We start from the raw sequence: 13,967 nt of genomic DNA, 5'->3' as shown, positions 1-13,967 counted from the left end.
AGCACTTCATATGGCAGTTCTAAAAAATCCCAAGGGGTTTCAAAAAAGTCAACGCTGCGAAGGTGACTTGTTTGATTTGTGATGCAGAGCTGTCCAGGGGGAACCCTAACAAAAAATAGTCCTTCGGGAATCATACCATGATTCGGCACATGATCCGTTGGCACCCAATCAACTATTCTGCTGCAGAGGTAAGGGACCTCTGCAGTAAGCTACCCCCATCAACATCAAGACCCTCAACATCGAAAGAACGAACTCCATCGGGTTCAGAGGCAACAGAGACAATGCCTATCATACAACCCAAATTTAACGATTTTAAAATCATGTGCAAATATTGTGGAAAGTTAATTTGCTATGGTGAGCAAAGTGTTAAACTTATCATCTGTGCTGGGGAGAACCATAAGTGCCCGAAAAAACCCTAATTTTTTGCACAAATTTTTTTGCTCCGGTTGAGCCATTTACAATTCCCTGTTTTTTGTTGCTCCCCCAAGAAAATACAAAAAATATATAAAACTGTTCAGAAAAGCCATAAAAAGTAAAAAAAATGTTAAAAAAACAAAAAAAAGAAAACAACAAAAAGAAAAAAAACAGTTCTTTTCAGAACTACCTCCCATTTATATAAAATGACTTACATTTTTAAACTCTGCCATTCTCTTTTCTCTCCGGTGCGCTCCCAGGTGCGCTCCCCGGTGCGCGTACTGGGCGCTCCTCCCGCGCAAATCGATTTATAGCCCCCACATGAAACCTAGGGGGTCAGGGGGGTCTACTCTGCCCCCTAATGGTCTTTTCTCCCTTTGTTTTGGCCACCTCTTGTATCTCGATCATACCGAGACATAAGATGGCGGCCGCTCCGGACCGTTTGGAATGTTTACAGACACCCGAGAGCCAATCAGCTTTCCGTGCGCAAGTCGCGTAGCGCCCCCGGAGCGCGTACCGGGGCGCTGCCATAGATATATATATTTTTTTAACCTAAATTACTCAAAATCCACTGGAGCACATATCTTGAGACATAGCAAAGGCACATCGGGCTACCAGTCCCTACAATTTTGCCAAGTTTGGTGGAAATCCATTCAGCCGTTCGGGCTTAAAGGGAAATCGACCGCCCTATGGAAATTAACATGGGGAAAATGCGTTTTGGGCCCCCCCTTTTATCTCGGCCCCCGCTTGACGAATCCCCCCCAGACTTTCAAGGAAGGACTGGAACGCCGCAAGGCCATTTTGAGGAACTTTTCAGGCAGATTCGTCAACCGGCGCCAAAGTTATTCCAAATAGAATTTTGAGATTTAACATTGAAAAAAATCCTAACTAGAAGTACCTACTGACGACCGCCAGTAGGTAATATATATATATATATATATATATATATATATATATATATATATATATATATATATATATATATTCACTGAAAAAACCATAGGTTTCACACCAGTTATAGTTAGGAATTAGCATTTAAAAAACCTATTAAATTCACTGAAAAAACCATAGGTTTCACACCAGTTATAGTTAGGAATTAGCATTTAAAAAACCTATTAAATTCACTGAAAAAACCATAGGTTTCACACCAGTTATAGTTAGGTGGAAATTTTACTCGCATAAAACCATTGAAATTCCCACGTTATAGTTAGTTGGACTCACTATAACTTGCGCGTGCATTGCACTGCTGATAACGTCACATATTACATCACTCATGACATGGTCAGTGACATCACTCATGACATCACTGATGACATCTCAAATGACATCACTGATGACATCATCCAGTGAATGTGTATCTTTCTGAAAAATAAATATTTTTTATATATGTATATCTAAAGGTTGATGGAAGAATAAATGGGTAAATAAATGTCTAAATGGATTTTTTTTGTGTAAAATTGATTGGTTAACTGACTTATTAAATGTATATTAGTGAATACATATATTAGAGAGTAATGTTTAAATATTTAAATATCTGTATCTGTGTCTCACTTTGTGTATAAGTGGCTGCATGGGTTGGTGAGTAGCTACATGTGTGTATATGGGTTATTAGTTGTTTTTTTGAGTATCAATATCAGTGTCTGTATGGTTCGGTGGGGGATATTACTTAGAGCACAGATGCATGAATGAGTGACTCACTATTTGTATGTATTTTGAAGACCGCATGTGTGCAAGACTGTATGGGTGGATGATTGTGTGTATGGGTGGGTTAGTGAGTATGTGTTTTTATAATTGATTGTTTAAGAGAGTAAATATGTTTCCGTTTCTGTAGAAGTATGTGTAGTGGTGTGTATATAGCAGTATAATCAAGTAAATGGTTTTTTGATAGTTTATTTGCATGTGTGAATTTGTGTGTGAGTAACTATATGGATGAGTATTAGTGTGTAACAGGATGTATAGGTGTATGAGTACATATGATGAGTAAGTACATGCATGAGTGACTATATAGAACTGTTGGTGAATGAGTGGATGTGTATGTAGATGTTGGAATTACCTAATAAGTTGTTGTAATTGGTATTGGTTTCTCCTTTTTTAAGAAAATGTTAGTTTCTATTTTTGAATGTGTGTGTCAAAGGTTATTTTATGCTGATAGGAGGTCTGCCAATTTGTCACAAGGATGTTGTCATCAGTGATGTCATTTGAGATGTCATCAGTGATGTCATGAGTGATGTCACTGACCATGTCATGAGTGATGTAATATGGGACGTCATCAGCAGTGCATTGCACGCGCAAGTTATAGTGAGTCCAACTAACTATAACGTGGGAATTTCAATGGTTTTATGCGAGTAAAATTTCCACCTAACTATAACTGGTGTGAAACCTATGGTTTTTTCAGTGAATATATATATATATATATATATATATATATATATATATATATATATATATATATATATATATATATATATATATATATATATATATTTTAACAGATTTTGAGTGACTGGATCAGTCCAGTACTTTGCTAAAGTGTACTTGACAATCGTAAAAACAACCCGAAATAGTATAATTTTAACACCTGTGATAGGTCTTCATACACTACATTTTTCTCAAATTGATGGTAAACTAAGCTAAAAATGTGGCTTTTAACTAAATTGTGTATGTTGCCTGATTAATAATTGACTGACAATTAATACTGAGGCATTTGTATGGATGTAATTAGGCTTTCAAAGGAAATGTTATTGTGTTTCTCAGCACTGGACCTTAACATATAGGAATATACATTTGTACTTTATATCTGCAGGAAATAATGTCAATTATAGTGACCCGGGTTCTGTCCTGACTATGTGGGTCGGTCCTTGTGTTGTTTATATATTCAACATGCTGCAGGCGGCACACGCAATGCCGCTGTCTCCTTTACTGGGATGTTGCTTTAAGCTTCCAATAGAAAGTCTCTTCTACATATTCGTAAATCATCACTGAAGCCCTTAATTTCCCTATCCTATTGGCCATTGCCCAAAGGCCCCCAGCAGGAAGCCTCCTTTGTCTACTCTGCAAAACCATCACTGCCAGCTTGCACTTCGCCCTTATCGCCTGCCCATCTCTCTTAGGCCCCATGAGTCTGGACACTGGGCAGCCCTTCTCTAGATGGGTGCAAGTGCCAGCCCGCATGTTTGTCCACTCCTTTACCCCTCCCTCCCAATCAATATGAATGAGATATTAAAGGAGACAGTTGGAAACATGCCAAACACAGTGGTACTTCTGGGCTACCTTAACAAGCACTGGCCCGCTGCCCTACAGTAAGCCCCTCCTGCTACCCTGTGGCAGCATCACCTTTACTGACGCAGATGCACACCCGGAAATAGGACCACGGTTCCCCTCAAGAGAGTGCCCCACAGTTGGAAGTTTTCTGCCCTATACCCCTCCATGGTAAGCAGGTTAATGAGATATGCTGCTGTATAATTGACAATTAGCTTATGTTAGCAGCAGGCCTTGTATTTGATTTTTATTTCAATCACAACTCAACATGGATATTTCAAAATGGGCAAGATGTGGTTGAGTTTGCTAGTAAAGGAGCAGGCAGCTGATTGTAGAACTGCTTTACAGAGAGCTGGTTACTTTTTGAGGTCCCTCTCAAAGCATTGTTAAAGTCCAAACAAGCAAAAACCAGTGATTAGATTGGTGTTTACGTGCTCCATGGAGATTAGGGGCCAGATGTATGACCCTTGTAAATTGCGCCTCGCAATTTGCACTCGATTGCGAGGTGCAAATTGCGAGGCGCAATTTACAATGGACTACAGTGTCAGAGACACTGATTGCGATTCCCAATGGGGTCGCAAAATGCGAGGCTCTTGAATATTAATGAGCCACTCACAATTTGCGACCCCATTGGGAATAGCTGGCCCTCCCAGAGATGGTGGCCTGCAGGGCTTAGCAGACCACCATGCCTGGGAGTGTTTTTCAATAAATCAATAAAGAAGGTTTTTTTTTTAACTGCAGCCCGTTTTCCTTAAAGGAAAACTGGATGCATTTAAAAATGAAACGTTTTCGTTTCCTTTTTTAAGGGCAGGCAGTGGTTTCTGGGACCACTGCCTGCCCCTAAAAATATTTTCCCTTGCATTTTCCCCTTCCCTTTTGCGAGTGCATTACCACCCTCTTGTAGAGGGTGGTAATTTGCAAGTGTTTTGCAACTGCAATTGTGGTCGCAGAAATTCATATATGGCTTTGGTGTCGCCATTAGGAGGGAAACGCCCCTTCCTAATAGCGGCTCGCAATTCCTAAACAGCGAGTCGCAAATACATTGCAACCCGCTATTTAGGAATTGTACATGGCCCTGTGACATTTTGCATGCCCAAACCGGTCGCCAATGGTATTTTAGCTTTTTAAGAATATATACTGAAAAAGACTGCAAGTTTAGCTATGAGAGTAATTTGGGACAAGATGTTGGAGGTAGGGTCCAGAAGGACACCCAGTGAATTCACTGGGACAGACTGAGGGAAAGAAACCATCCATTTAGCACATCTCATTTTGCATTAGAGGTTGATGAGGAAACAGTATTTTTTGACGGAGAAATAATAAGAAGTGCGAAGACGAATATACCTCTAATTTAGAGTCACGTGTGAAGAGTGATTATGCCTTGGGGAGATGCAGATTTAGGACGAATTCTGTGTCATCTGCAATTCATAGCTGCCAAGGTTTCAAGTTGCTATGTGTGACATTTCCATAATTTCACTGTAATTATGAGTGGCAATTCAATGACTATGTGTGACACTTTCTCGGGAGCAAAATCAAGTCACAATCCAAGGTGATCAGGTCCGGGTGAAGTTTAACTTGGATCCACATAGGGAATCTGGTAGCATGTACATGGGGCTGCTCGGCTCCTTGGGTATGAACAACATAATATAATGGCGGCCAGTACCGTCATAGAAAGACAGTCATCATGTTGTCTGTGGTGAGGGGGGCAAGGAGCATGAGAGCCATGTTAAAGATATGCTCTCGCCTGACTTCCCCGTGGTGCCGGCCACAACAAAAGCAAAATCCAGGACACTGCACATTGTGCCTGCTTCGCTACCCACTGACAGCGGGGCAGGCACCTTGCAAGAAAATCAGCAACACAGGCAGAGCACTAAGCAGCAACCAGTCACAGGGTTACAGGCTTTGCTGACTTAGTGACGCTGGCGCTGAAAGTAAAAGTAGTTGGGACTGGCACCAGGCTCCCCCAAAATGAGTGAATGAGACTCACCCCATAAGTTGCACTGAACTCAACTTACAGTGAGCAGAGAGACTGTGACTCCAGAGGTCAGCTGTAACTTACACAGGCAGCTCAGAATGATCATGACCATGCGCTATAAAAACAAGCATTTGCAATGCAATAGGTCTTGCATTATTAAAGTTAGAGCTATTGGCATTGTAAATGGCAATGCCTTTTATTTATGTTTTTGCTTTTAAAACATAAATAAAAGGCATTGTCATTTACAATGCTAATAGCTTAAACTTTCGCAAAAGTGAGACCTATTGCATTGCAAATGCTTGTTTAAAGGACGCCCCAGACACTTCTTCCCCAACCTACCAACCTTCAGCGATAGGACAAAACTGCAAGCTTATCTTAGCAAGTCCATACCTGAATACCGCGTGCTTGGAAGAGCAGCACATGCGCTGCTCAGGATCGACCTAAAAAGTCTCTGTTTTAATAGCATTATACAATATGCTCGGGTATACAGGAAAGAGCTGGCAGTGTTGGATAGTTGTCAGGGGCTATTTATTCGTTTTTGTGTTAAGCGCTACACATTTAGCAAGTCCATACCTGAATACAGCGTGCTTCGAAGAGCAGCACATGCGCTGCTCAGGATTGACCAAAAAAGTCTCTGTTTTAATAGCATTATACAATATGCTCGGGTATACAGGAAAGAGCTGGCAGTGTTGGATAGTTGTCAGGGGCTATTCATTCGTTTTTGTGTTAAGCGCTACACATGGAACATTGTTTAATGTAATTGATACCTAGTGTTAATTTGTCCTTTTTTTCAGTGACTTTGTGTGCATGCGTGCATGTGCATATATGTATGTGTGTGTGCGTGTGTTTATGTGTTTGGGTTTGTTTGTGTGTGTTTGTATGTACGTATGTGTGTGTGTATGTATGTGTGTGTATGTATGTGTGTATGTATGTGTGTGTGTGTGTGTGTGTGTGTGTGTTTCTCTGCAGATTATAGGTTCACATCTCTGCTGGGCAGCCTCTACCTTTCATCCTTTGGTGTCATTCTCCCTCTGACACGTCATTGGTTTCACACGAGTCTCACTGTGGTGAGAGTGCTGCAGGAGAGTATCAGGGGTACTGGGTCTCTGGATGAGTTTGTGTGGAATAATCTTTTTACTAGAAAAGTGCTTTAGACCGATGACCCCAGAGCCTGCTCCCTTCCAGTGTGTGGTGAGATTTTTAGGATGTGGGGGCTCTGAAGCGACAAGTTTTATAGCGCTTGGGAGCGCTGTATTCACCTGCCTAGCGCCATAGCTGCCAAGGTTTCAGATTGCTATGTGTGACATATTCATAATTTCAGTGTAATTATGAGTGACATTTCAATGACTGTGTGACACTATCTCCGTCCCCACTGACTAGTGTCACCCGACTATCACCAGCGCGGCCCAAACATAGCTGCCAAGTTTTTAGTACACACGAGTAACATTTCTATGTTTTCAAGACAGGTATAAGTGATTTTCACATATCCTGTGCAACACCTTTAGTGATACCTTATAAAGAGCAGTGGTTTAGGAAAATGTATGGTACAAAACGAAAAAACATTTTTTTAGTAAGTGCAGTGTGGTACCCGGATTAAATACACCACTCACACCTGACGTGATTTGTGAAGTTCCCCTGACCCTTTCCAACCATACCATACCATACCTTCCTGTAAAATCTTTTAGTAGCATCTAATAAAATTCAGCTGGTAATCTAGACCAAATAACAGCTGTCTTATCTCAGTGTCGGCCTGTAAATACCCTTTTGATCTGTAAGTTAGAAATACATTTTGTTGTAAAAATATGTTTAACTAGTTTGGTATTTCAATTCAGTTTCGCAATTGATGCCCATTACCTAAATTAATGACAGCAGTTTTGCGACCTCTGAAAAACTTAGCTGCCATCTTCCAGTGAGCACGCTGCACATTTATCACTGCTCCCAACCAAATTGTTGCTGCTGGCTGGCCACATCCTCACGCTGGGTTGTATTGTCTCCCAGGTTCTACAGTACATATGTCAAAAGCCTCGACTGGGGCGGTTGACAGCTTGGGCTGGTCAAGGTCACACTTAAACGCTTGTACTGTCTGCTAACCGAAAAAGTCCCGGGATCGGGAGAATAAACAAACGCTGTGCCCCCGTTCCTGAAACAATATGTGATTGGAGGGCAAGAGTTGTGAAGCGTTTTTTTACAACAATCTGAGGTAAATCTGTGGGGGCTTAGGAAGGCATGGGCCCAGCAGGCTGCAAACCAATACCCTCCACCATGACCCTCCCCACAACACTGTAAGGGTCGGGTCAGATGGCACAAAGACTGCGGATGGGGGCGCAGCAATGAAAAACAAACATGCCGCCCGGCGTCATTCTGTCTATCTGAGGCAAATCTGCAAAGTGTGTGACACTGGTGGTTAACACTGACAAACAGGGTGGTAAGTGGCTGAAACTACTGTCTACTTACAGTGAAGGTTTTCACCCATAAGCGTGATTGGCACGTCGGTGACTCGCACTGCAATTGGGCTGCTGGGTGCTCATGCCACGAGTGAGCTACCCCTACGGCAGACTTCTGTCCAGGCTGCTGCTGTCCTCACGGAGTCCTGGCAGCCGGCGCTGTAAACCGACAGTGACGCCGGTCAGTCATGGCTTTCCATTAACCCGTCCACTGCACTTATTCCCTCTGCCGGCTCGGAAATTCTAACTGAAGAATGAATGCTGCGGCGGCCTGATTATAATGGCCTACAGCACTGAGCAGTGTGTGGCCGGGCCATCACGTGCGAGCAAAAGCGCCACTGCCCCATAATTTGTGGGCACCTTAAGTAATTAAATTCTGGAGGGAGCCTACCCCTCGTGTGTCCCCCCGCAGCCCGGTACAAACCGAACATCGCGCCGGCCTGCGACCAGGAAGTCAGGCAGGCCGGGCGGGACAACCGGAAACAGGAAGTAGGAGGGCGGGAGCCTACCCCGCCTCCCACGGAAGAGCCGCAGCTGTTTTGAGCACCGGAGCAGGCAGGAGCCTACCCTGCGCACCGGTGCCGAAGGAGGGAGGAAGAGTCCTGCTGCTGGGCCCTGCAGCTGCCGATGAGAGGAGAGCCGCCGCCGCACCAAGGAAGCCGGTGAGTGGGGCTTCGCCTTGTTGCTGAGCTGCGAGGGCGGGGGCATGTGTGTGTGTGCGCGTGCGGCGGCGGGGGGCTGTGTATGTGTGTGCGCGTGCGTGCGTGTGTGTATGTGTCTTGGAGTCTGTGTGTATGCATGTGTGTGTGACTGTGGGGGGGAGGGGGTGTGTGTGTGAGCGAGTGTCTGTCTGTCTGTGTATATGCACGCGCATGTGCACGGCGCGGGACGGAACGTGCGCGTTTGGCAGCAAAAGCTCGTAACACCCTCTTGTCCCTCATACCCCCGAGACAGGCAGCTATAAGTCTCCGCCTGGACGCATCCTTCGGATGCTTATTCCAGGTGAGACCTAAAAAGGACAGCTGTGGTGTCAGTAAAAATTAACAGCTGTGGCGTCAGTAAAATGGGAGAACTGGGGCATCAGGAAAAAGTACAGATGGGGTGTCAATACAGAGAGATAGCTGGGGTGTCAGTAGAATGGCAGCTGTGGTGTCAGTAAAAAAGCACTGCTGGTGTGTCAGTGAAAAGAGCCAGTTGGTGTTTCCATAAAAAACGACAGCTGTGGTGTCAGTAAAAAAAAAAGGGTAACTGGGGTGTCAGTAAAAAGGACAGCTGAGGATGTCAGTAAAAAGGGACAGCTATGGCGTCAGTAAAAAGAACTTCTGTGGTATCACTTAAAGGGGAAGGGGGTGTCAGTAATATTGGGCAGATGGAGAGTCAGTAAAAGGGACTGTTGGAGAGTCAATAAAGAGAGACAGATGGGTGTCAGTAAAAGGGGACAGCTGGGGTGTCAGTAAAAAGAGACAGCTGGGTGTCAGTCAAAGGGACAGCAGACGTTTTAGTAAACACGAAAGGCAGGTGTGCTGTGAGATGCGAGCCCTCTTAGAGGAGTGTGAAAACGAAAGAGATGCGCTGGCTCGTGAGTGGAGAGGGTGAGCGCTGCAAGGACGAGAGAGGAGTATTTAAAGAGACAGTGCGTGGGGTGGTGAAAGGCTGGAAGGCATGCTGGCGCGCTGAGAGGTGCACAGACACCATATAGCGCTATATGTGCAAGCAACTATTGGTGCAGGCGCTGCAAGAGTGTGACCCGGACAGGCAACAGACGCTGAGGAGGGGGCCGGGAGTGGGGTGAGGGGGGGGGGCATGTAGTCAGACATGTCAGGGAGAGGGACTGAGGAAGAGGAGAGCCGGAGAAATAACGAAGAGCGATTGCACATCAGGAAAGGGGGACTGCAGAACGGAGAAGTATAGATATACATATAGAACGAGCTGACAACGTAGAGAGAGTACACATGGACCGCCGATCGACAGGTGTACACTGACAGGGACAGGCGAGAAAACTAAAGATGGACAGACAGGTGGATGAATCAATGGAAAGAGAGAAAGGCAGACGGGCAGATAGACGGATAGATGTACAGACACATGGTTGGGTGGAGAGTTGCACAAGGATGGACGGACAGAAGAAGGGACAGATGGAAGAGCGAACGGGCTGACAGACGGACAGGGAGGTGGACGGATGGGTAGCTGCATCCGTATGGTTGAGTGGACGGATGGACAGACGGCAGGACAAAGGGCGAAATAAGTGAAAAAGCCAGGGGGGCCGCGATGTGCAGACTGTGACAAGGGGCGCTGACGGGGCTCTTGGGTTGAGTTCGCAGTCTGTACATACGTAGTCAGGTAGACAAAGGACAGAAGGGCAGGTGACCCGGTTATGAAGGTATGTAGGGCGGGCGCTGCTCATGAGCAAAGGACAGACGGACAGATAGAGCATGGCAGGTGCAGAGATGTATCTGCACGTGGGAGCCGCCTGTCACGTGCGCTTCATTCAGCAGCGTTAGATAACTCGCGAGCCTCTGCTATAGACGCCCCCCCTCCCCCTGTGAGAGCTCGCCTGCTCCCTGCACCCCTCTCCCCGGCCCCCTCTGACCCTCTCCCCGGCCCTCTGCCCTTACCTGGGGCCGCCACCCTCCGAGAGGAGCAAGTCTTCCAGACCAGGGAGAAGTTTGCTTCCGCGCGTCGATGCTGGAGTCCGAGGGAAGAAGTAGTCCGGGGCAGTGGAGGGGGGGGGGGGCGGAGAGACCCCCGCTCCTTTTAATACCTGTCCAGGCGCCCGCGGTCCGGTACAAACCGAACATCGCCGCCGGCCTGCGACCAGGAAGTCAGGCAGGCCGGGCGGGACAACCTGAAACAGGAAGTAGGAGGGCGGGAGCCTACCTCGCCTCCCACGGAAGAGCCGCAGGCTGTTATGAGCACCGGAGCAGGCAAGAGCCTACCCTGCGCCCCGGTGCCGAAAGAGGGAGGAAGAGCCCTTCTGCCGGGCCCTGCAGCTGCCGATGAGAGGAGAGCCGCCGCCGCACCAAGGAAGCCGGTGAGTGGGGCTTCGCCTTGTTGCTGAGCTGCGAAGGCGGGGGGCATGTGTGTGTGCGCGTGCGGCGGCGGGGGGCTGTGTATGTGTGTGAGCGTGCGTGCGTGTGTGTATGTGTCTTGGAGTCTGTGTGTATGCGTGTGTGTGTGACTGTGGGGGGGGAGGGGGTGTGTGTGAGCGAGTGTCTGTCTGTCTGTGTATATGCGCGCGCATGTGCACGGTGCGGGACGGAACGTGCGCGTTCGCGCACCCAAATCTGGCAGCAAAAGCTCGTAACACCCTCTTGTCCCTCATTCCCCGAGACAGGCAGCTATAAGTCTCCGCCTGGACGCACCCTTTGGATGCTTATTCCAGGCGAGACCTAAAAAGGGCAAATTGTACTAGGAAGGAGATCCAGTTACTGTGTACCGAGCGCCTGACCATTCCTGGCCACAAAAACTCACTATGGCAGGCCGCAGAGATGACGGTGGTCAGGTCCACGAACTCGACCCCTCACCGCGCGGCAAAGGACATTCATATGGCTGGCTGCACAGTGGACTGCAGTGCTCGAACTGCTGAGCCTAGCACCACTCTGGCAGTGGCCGGGGTCACACAACACGATGCAAGCAGCACAGGACTGTGCTGCTATTGCCAAACTTAATTCCTAAACTGTCTGCTGCCTTCACAGGCGGCTGCACCCACCTAAAGGTGTGTGACACACACTGTTATGTTATGGGATTTGAAGAGCGCATGGCTGCCCCAGCGACGGGGTGTCCCAGCGCTAGATCTACAGGTATTAACCAAAAAGCGGGGAGTGACTTGACAGTCTGGGTACTGACTCCTCATGATGACGTCAGTGAATGTATCCAGTAATGCTGCGCTGGTGTCGATTAAATCAGGGTTATTATGTTACATTGTAGCAGAATCATTTGCAGTAGCTTAGCAAGAGCTGGGAGCAGCTGTTAGCCAGCCCCCAAGCCTGGCCTGAGCATATGTGTACTGCCACTTCAGCTTTACTCAGTCAGTGAGTTGTGAATTAAACAGTGCTCCAGCTAAGCTTGACAGCTGAGGAGGCGCTATAATGTGTGACTTTCCATTTCAGCGCGGTGATGCGGACCGCCATACTGAAATGCGTTAGTCTAACACATGATACAAGGTACTTGGCAGGGCTTCTGCATATAGGTGCATGATAACAATCAGAGAACCCGCCGGTCTGCAGCAACAAGCGGAACATAGTATGGAACTCTGTGGACCACACAAGACATATCAATATGTTCTGAAATGTGCTCTCCTTTCTTTACCATTTGTCAGCAGTGTCACAGACAAGGTTTGAACCATCTTAGCATTAGTTCACAAAAGCCCATTTGGAGTTGTCGTATATTTTAATGACCTGGAAGATATGCATTAGGGATGAAAGAGGCTTCTGTCTTCTAGACCCCCTTGATATAGCAGTGGCCAAGTCACACAGTCAGCAGAGCAGAGCTGATGGTTGGGCCTTCCTGGTCATGCTCACTACTCTGTGGAATAAGGTGATGGACCACCTGAGAACTGTGGAAGAGCATACTACTGTTAGGAGAAGTTTCAAGGCCTACCTCTTCTAATCCCTGTTCATTTTCTCTCTTGCATGGACAGCAGAGTGCTAGACTAAGGGTGTACAGTCCTATACAAATTAGGATTATTGCTGATGCTGGAGGAAATGTTACCTCTGATGGCGATTAAAAATGTCTGCAAATTGCGTAAGGAATTCATTGCATTTGAAGATGGGCAAAGCATATATGGCATTTGCATGGGTTTTTAGTTTCGAGTTTATGTATTGGGAGTGAATTCTGCTGGAGTGGAGGATGATAAATGTTGTTGTTGTATGGAATTACCATTGGATGTATCGCTACTCCAAAATGTAATTTATTCACAGCTTTTTAATAAAGTTAGCACAGTATGAGATTTATAGCTCTATAGAATTCCAGGCATCATGGTAAGCAAGACTCATTTTTGTTATTACTTTTATTTTTTCTTTGCTTACTTTTGTAGTCACAAATGCAGCCATTTTAAAATATTACTGGCACCCTAAGGCATCCTTTAGTGGGTATGACTTTGGAGCTTAAGGTAAGTTGGTGTACCTAGTAAGACTGATGTTTCTGAAATTCATATAACTTCATCCACAACGAATATTGTCAGTAATGAGAGATTAAATTTGACTATGCTCAGTCACACCTACACAGCTTAACCCAGGCCTTTTGCGAGGCAAAGCACTCTAAGAATCACAGCACATGACCATATCCACTCACCACTCTTACCTGGGCTTTAAAGGCTTGTCTTGAAGGGCTCCTAGCCAGCAGTCGATGCGGAAGTGACATTTCTTTGGCGAGTGGGTCCCACTGGGATCGGGGAGGCAGTGTTGAAGCTTTGTTTGCATTGAGCCTTGGTATTGGATTGGCTGCAGGAAGGGTGGGGGTTGCTGGCCTCTTCTCTACCTCTGCGATGCCGCCAGTTTTTCTTTGCTTCAGCTCCACCTCAGAATAAATATTTTCTTCCTGACAGAGTGAGCCACGGCCCATGGCATAAAAGTCAATGGTCTCATGGGCATGGGGTTCATGATAGATGTGCCTCTCCGCGGGCAAGGTGTTTGTGGGCTCAGTGTACGTATGGAACTTGACAAGAAAGGAGTATTTGTGTTCTGCGGAAGGTGATCTTGCTGAGGCCTTGGAGTCTTGACCAGCGGTTTCATTGATGCGAGCATGACTATAATGGTGGACTTCACTCTGCGATGGCCCAGATATTTCTTCTCTTTCTGGGGTCGGATGAGGCCTGACCGGAAGTGGCATCATGAAATCATGAGCCTGAACCTGATGGAAAATAGAATTGAAATTAGTCAGTC

At 46.3% G+C, this 13,967-nt stretch overlaps 1 pseudogene across 1 annotated transcript in view; it reads right to left on the bottom strand.

Annotated features, from left to right (window-relative positions):
- Window positions 1–13,967, bottom strand: part of LOC147673926 (uncharacterized) — a 206,331-nt pseudogene that overhangs the window by 15,356 nt on the left and 177,008 nt on the right. Inside the window, exon 9 of the transcript XR_015302522.1 lies at window positions 13,387–13,935. The product of XR_015302522.1 is annotated as an uncharacterized LOC147673926 (transcript). The remainder of the gene's footprint in view (window positions 1–13,386; window positions 13,936–13,967) is intronic.

This window comes from Lissotriton vulgaris, chromosome 12, assembly GCF_964263255.1.
Source record: "Lissotriton vulgaris chromosome 12, aLisVul1.2, whole genome shotgun sequence".
NCBI classification, from domain to species: domain Eukaryota; kingdom Metazoa; phylum Chordata; class Amphibia; order Caudata; family Salamandridae; genus Lissotriton; species Lissotriton vulgaris.
This window is presented reverse-complemented; position numbering and strand designations above follow the sequence as displayed.